Source organism: Heterodontus francisci, chromosome 35 (assembly GCF_036365525.1).
Source record: "Heterodontus francisci isolate sHetFra1 chromosome 35, sHetFra1.hap1, whole genome shotgun sequence".
NCBI lineage: Eukaryota > Metazoa > Chordata > Chondrichthyes > Heterodontiformes > Heterodontidae > Heterodontus > Heterodontus francisci.
In genome coordinates, this window is record NC_090405.1 from 18157354 (window position 1) to 18164399 (window position 7046).

Here is a 7046-nt window from a genome sequence, read left to right on the forward strand (position 1 = left end):
TTCTGCCAAAATACATCACCTCACACTTGTCACTATTAAATTCCATCTGCCACCTGTCTGCCCATTCTGCTAGCCTATCATTGTCCTGTTGCAGGCAGTTCATATCATCCTCACTGTTTGCCACTCCTCCAAGTTTGTTGTCATCGCGATATTTTGAGATTCTACTCTGTATTCCAAGATCAAAGTCATTTATCTTGAGCAAAAAAAGCAGTGGTTCTAGCACTGACCCTTGGGGAACACCACTGTCGACTATCCTCCAGTCTGACAAAGAACCATTTAATAAGACTCGCTGTTTTCTGTCCTTAAACCAATTTTCTATCCAATTGGACACTGACCCTCCTATACCACGAACCTCAATTTTGTTAACCGCCCTTTTATGTGGTACCTTGTCAAACGCTTCCTTAAAATCCATATAAACAACATCCACTGCATTCCCTTCATCAACCTGCTCTGTTAGTTCATCAAAAAATGCAGTTAGATTCGTCAAGCATGAACTCCCATTTATAAATCCATGCTCACTCCTTAATTAACTCGAACCTCTCCAAGTGACTGTTGATTTTTTACCCTGATTATTCTTTCTAAAACCTTACCCACCGCTGCTGTTAATCTAACTAGCCTGTAGTTACGCAGACTGTCCTTACACCCTTTCTTGAATAAGGGTGTCGCATTTGCCACTGTTTAATCCTCTGGCACCTCCCCCGTATCCAGGGAAGATTGGAAGATTATAGCAAGCCCTTCCGTTATCTGCATCCGCATTTCCTTTCGCAACCTGGGATGTGAGCCATCCGGACCAGGTGATTTATCTTCCCTAAGCACAGCCAGCCTTTTTAGTACCTCCCTCTCTCAATTTGTACCCTCTCCATTGACTCTACTCTCTTCACTTCAACTGATATTTTGTCAAATTCCACTTCCTTAGTGATCACTGATGCAAAGTACTCATTAAGTAGATTAACATTGCCCTGCACCTCTAAGCTTGTATTATCCTTTTTGTCCCTAATAGGCCCGACTCAACCTCTTACTACCCACTTATCATTTACATGCTGCTCAAAGATTTTTGGGTTTCCTTTCATGTTGACTGTCAGTCTATTCTCATAGAAATAGAGAATAAGCAAATATAGAAGATATAGGTATTTCCCATCCTTGATGAGGTGGACTTTTTTATGTTGTGGGTGGTAATGTCTTGGCCCACGAGTGTGGTGGAAGCAGAGACAATCAATGATTTGAAAAGGAAATTGGATGGATACTTGAAGGAAAGAAACTTGCAGGAGGAAAGGGATTGAGCTGGTGAGTGGAACTGACTAGATTGCTCCGGGGAGAGCCAGCATGGACGTGATAGGCCAAATGACCACCTTCTATGTTGTAAATGATTCTGTGTTGTTTCTCAAATTCAATCCACTGGTGCTTGGTAAATAATTTCAAAGTAAATTGTGCAACTGGAAAATCAGAACCAAGGCAAGGGACACATAAGGAAGCGAAATTGCTGAAACCCGGGATTGAACCAGGGACCTTTTGATCTTCAGTCTAACGCTCTCCCAACTGAGCTATTTCAGCCCTACATTAACAGTAGCTTGGTGTCCTTGTTTTGGAAGAAAATACATACATTCAAGTTTTCCAAAAAATTAAAGAACACAACATGTGAGTAATATTCCCCATTGCTTTCTCAGTACTGATGGATTGTGAAGCGGGAGACAGCCAGAAGTGCCACTGAGCCGCGCAGACCCCGAGCTGAGAATGAAATGAGATCAAATTCAATCTTTCATCGTGAGATGCTGCTGAGAGGTAAGAGTCCTGAATCAAAGCGAGACTTGCTCATTTCAAACACTCCCTGTACTCTCTGCTCATGAAGCCTTAAAAAAGGGAAAAACAGAATGGCACTCAAACTCACAACCCTGCCATTAAAAGTCTCATATTCGACTGACAGAACTGTCACTTCTACTCGGTCTCTTATTGGATGGATGCAACTCCAACGCAGGGATGGCATTCAAATCCTCCCATGGGTCCACATGTCAGACTGAGTTCCATGTTGTAGACTCAAGCAAAGGAAATCTGCTCACTTCCAAAACTATCAGCGAATTGAAGCTGATTACAATCAACATCATCGGAGGTCAGAACTACCTGGTGAAAGGAGACACCCTGAAGAAGGATCCACAATTATTCAAAGGCATCGACAAAGTGAAAAACAAGAAAATCGATGAGTCAATGCAAGCCAAACAACAGAAACACTGAAGAATTCCAGTCCAGAACCCAGTCCTGTTGTTTTTGGAGTCAGGTCACAATTACAGCAACAACTTTATATTCCCACTTGGCTATCTGTACATTTAGTTAATTACAATTTTGTCGACAAGCTCTTTGAATCCAGTTGTCTGGTCCTCAAGCCAGCTCCGTATGGAAGTCAATTCCACCTTCTGCAAGCCTGAAACCAATAGATAACCTTAATCTAAAAATGCCAGCAGACCAGGGCTCGTCCAGGACTTGAACCCAGGATCTCTCGCATGTTAATTAACCATACTCCCTAAGCGAGAATCATACCCCTAGACCAACGAGCCACTGACAGGTCAGGCTTTATTAGCTGCTGTGGAATTTCACTGGAACCCCCCAGCCAATCATCCATTTTTTTTCAGATCAAAGCAACATCCTGCAAATGCTGAAATAAAAACAGAAAGTGCTGGAAATGTTCAGCAGCTCCGGCAGCATCTGTGCTGTGAGAAACACAGTTAACGTTTCAGGGCACTCACCTTTTGTTTCAGCCATCCTTTCAGACTGCTTCTGTCCATCCAATCTCACTTTCTATTCTATCCACATTCTAACCATTCACTACGTTACTACATTTTTCATGAATTCCTCATTTCTTTTATTAATGACAATTTTGTATTTCTGGCCTTTGCTTCAGACACCACCACAAGTGGAATCATGTCTCCATCTACCCAATCAAACCACTTCGCTGCATCCTCACATTGCAATGTTTCTTTCACCCTGACAGACTGTGGAGTTTGTGCTGCTTAATTGCAGTTCTTGCTTCCCGCCAGTAGATGTCACCTCACTCCAATACAGTGAAGTTTACAAATCTGAGAGAGACACAACAGGAAATAATTGTTCACATTATAGTGAATGTGTGGGATTTAGAAATACTAGGAGTGGAGACGAGTTATTATTGCACTCTGCTATTACATCTTTTATAATGGACTCCAGCATTTTCCCCACGACTGATGTCAGGCTAACCGGTATATAATTCGCTGTTTTCTTTCTGCCTCTTTTTTTAAATAGTGGAGTTACATTAACTACCGTCCAATCCATTGGAACTGTTCCAGAGTCTATAGAATTTTGAAAAAAGACCAGAAATGCATCTGCTATTTCAAGGGCCACTTCCTTAAGTACTCTGGGATGTAGATTATCAGGCCCTGGGGATTTATCGGCCTTCAATCCCATCAATTTCCCAAACATTCCCAACTAATACTGATTTCATACAGTTCCTCCTTCTCACTAGACCCTATGTTCCCCAACATTTCTGGGAGATAATGTGTATCCTCCTTTGTGAAGACAGATCCAAAGTATGTATTTAATTGGTCTGTCATTTCTTGGTTCCCCATTATAAATTCCCCCGTTTCTGACTGGAAGGGACCCACATTTGTCTTCACTAATCTTTTTCTCTTCACATATCTATAGAAGCTTTTACAGTCAATTTTGATGTTCTCTGCAAGCTTATTTCCACTTGTTAATCAATCCCTTTGTCCTCCTCTGCTAAATTCCAAACTGCTCACAATCTTCTGGTTTGCTGCTTGTTCTGGCCATTTTATATTTCTCCTCCTTGGATCTAATACTTCCCTTAATTTCTTTTGTAAGCCACAGTTGAGCCACTATTCCTGTTTTACTTTTGCACAGACAGGAATGAACAATTGTTGTAATTCATCCATGCGCTCTTTAAATTCTAGCCATTGCCTATCCACTGTCAACCCTTTAAGTAACGTTCCCCAATCTAACATAGCCAACTCCCGCCTCATACCTTCATAGTTTCCTTTGTTTAGATTCAAGACCCGAGTCTCGGAATCAACTCTCTCACTCTCCATCTTAATGAAGAAGTTTATCATATTATGGGCGCACTTCCCCAAGGGACCCCACACAACAAGATTGTTAACTAATCCTTTCTCATTACACAATACCCAGTCCAGGATGGCCTGTTCTCTAGAGGTGTTATACACCTCTATCAATTCTCCACTCAATCTCCTTTGATATAGGCAGAATAATCCTAGCTTTTCCAACCTAACCTTGTAACTAAAATCCCCCATCCCTGGATCCATTCTGGTAAATCGCCTCTGCGTCCTCTCAAGGACCCTCACATTCTTTCTAAAGTCTGCTGAGCAGAACTGAAAGCAACACTCCAATTGGGGCCTAACCAGAGTTTTATAATGGTTCAGCATAACTTCCCTGCTTTTGTACTCAATGCCTCTATTTATAAAGCCCAAGATCCCATATGCTTTGCAAACCACTCTCGCAATATGTCTTGCCACCTTCAAAGATTGATGCACATGAACCCCAAGTCCCTCTATTCCAGTACACTCTTTAGAACTGTGCCATTAAGTATATATTGCCTCTCCCTATTCCTTATGCCAAAATACATCACCTCACACTTGTCACTATTAAATTCCATCTGCCACCTGTCTGCCCATTCTGCTAGCCTATCACTGTCCTGTTGCAGGCAGTTCATATCATCCTCACTGTTTGCCGCTCCTCCAGGTTTGGTGTCATCGGCATATTTTGAGATTCTACTCTGTATTCCAAGATCCAAGTCACTTACCTTTAGCAAAAAAAGCAGTGGTTCTAGCACTGACCCTTGGGGAACACCACTGTCGACTATCCTCCAGTCTGACAAAGAACCATTTAATAAGACTCGCTGTTTTTAGTCCTTAAACCAATTTTCTATCCAATTGGACACTGACCCTCCTATACCACGAACCTCAATTTTGTTAACCGCCCTTTTATGTGGTACCTTGTCAAACGCTTCCTTAAAATCCATATAAACAACATCCACTGCATTCCCTTCATCAACCTGCTCTGTTAGTTCATCAGAAAATGCAGTTAGATTAGTCAAGCATGAACTCCCATTTATAAATCCATGCTCACTCTCCTTAATTAAGTCAAACCTCTCCAAGAGACTGTTGATTTTTTACCCTGATTATTCTTTCTAAAACCTTACCCACCGCTGCTGTTAATCTAACTAGCCTGTAGTTACCCGGACTGTCCTTACACCCTTTCTTGAATAAGGGTGTCGCATTTGCCACTGTTTAATCCTCTGGCACCTCCCCCGTATCCAGGGAAGATTGGAAGATTATAGCAAGCCCTTCCGTTATCTGCATCCGCATTTCCTTTCGCAACCTGGGATGTGAGCCATCCGGACCAGGTGATTTATCTTCCCTGAGCACAGCCAGCCTTTTTAGTACCTCCCTCTCCTAATTTGTACTCTCTCCATTGTCTCTACTCTCTTCACTTCGACTGATATTTTGTCAAATTCCACTTCCTTAGTGATCACTGATGCAAAGTACTCATTAAGTAGATTAACATTGCCCTGCACCTCTAAGCTTATATTATCCTTTTTGTCCCTAATAGGCCCGACTCAACCTCTTATCATTTACATGCTGCTCGAAGATTTTTGGGTTTCCTTTCATGTTGACTGCCAGTCTATTCTCATAGAAATAGAGAATAAGCAAATATAGAAGATGTAAGTATTTCCCATCCTTGATGAGGTGGAATTTTTTATGCTGTGGTTAGTAATGACTTGGCCCACGAGTGTGGTGGAAGCAGAGACAATCAATGATTTGAAAAGGAAATTGGATGGATACTTGAAGGAAAGAAACTTGCAGGAGGAAAGGGATCGAGCTGGTGAGTAGAACTGACTAGATTGCTCCGGGGAGAGCCAGCATGGACGTGATAGGCCAAACGACCACCTTCTATGTTGTAAATGACTCTGTGTTGTTTCTCAAATTCAATCCACTGGTGCTTGGGAAATAATCTCAAAGTAAATTGTGCAACTGGAAAATCAGAACCAAGGCAAGGGACGCATAAGGAAGCAAAATTGCTGAAACCCGGGATTGAATCAGGGACCTTTAGATCTTCAGTCTAACGCTCTCCCAACTGAGTTTTTCAGCCCTACATTAACAGTGGCTTGGTGTCCTTGTTTTGGAAGAAAATACATACATTCAAGTTTTCCAAAAAATTAAAGAACACAACATGTGAGTAATATTCCCCATTGCTTTCTCAGTACTGATGGATTGTGAAGCGGGAGACAGCCAGAAGTGCCACTGAGCCGCACAGACCCCGAGCTGAGAATGAAATGAGATCAAATTCAATCTTTCATAGTGAGATGCTGCTGAGAGGTAAGAGTCCTGAATCAAAGCGAGACTTGCTCATTTCAAACACTCCCTGTACTCTCTGCTCATGAAGCCTTAAAAAAGGGAAAAACAGAATGGCACTCAAACTCATAACCCTGTCATTAAAAGTCTCATGTTCGACTGACAGAACTGTCACTTCTACTCGGTCTCTTATTGGATGGATGCAACTCCAACGCAGGGGTGGCATTCAAATCCTCCCATGGGTCCACATGTCAGACTGAGTTCCATGTTCTAGACTCAAGCAAAGGAAATCTGCTCATTTCCAAAACTATCAGCGAATTGAAGCTGATTACAATCAACATCATCAGAGGTCAGAACTACCTGGTGAAAGAAGACACCCTGAAGAAGGATCCACAATTATTCAAAGGCATCGACAAAGTGAAAAACAAGAAAATCGATGAGTCAATGCAAGCCAAACAACAGAAACACTGAAGAATTCCAGTCCAGAACCCAGTCCTGTTGTTTTTGGAGTCAGGTCACAATTACAGCAACAACTTTATATTCCCACTTGGCTATCTGTACATTTAGTTAATTACAATTTTGTCGACAAGCTCTTTGAATCCAGTTGTCTGGTCCTCAAGCCAGCTCCGTATGGAAGTCAATTCCACCTTCTGCAAGCCTGAAACCAATAGATAACCTTAATCTAAAAATGCCAGCAGACCA

The 7046-nt window shown here is 42.0% G+C and overlaps 1 non-coding gene across 1 annotated transcript; it reads right to left on the reverse strand.

Annotated features, from left to right (window-relative positions):
• Positions 1-1478: 1478 nt before the first annotated feature.
• On the reverse strand, positions 1479-1551 carry trnaf-gaa (transfer RNA phenylalanine (anticodon GAA)). The gene has a single exon. It is a non-coding gene; the product is annotated as a tRNA-Phe (tRNA).
• Positions 1552-7046: the final 5495 nt, after the last annotated feature.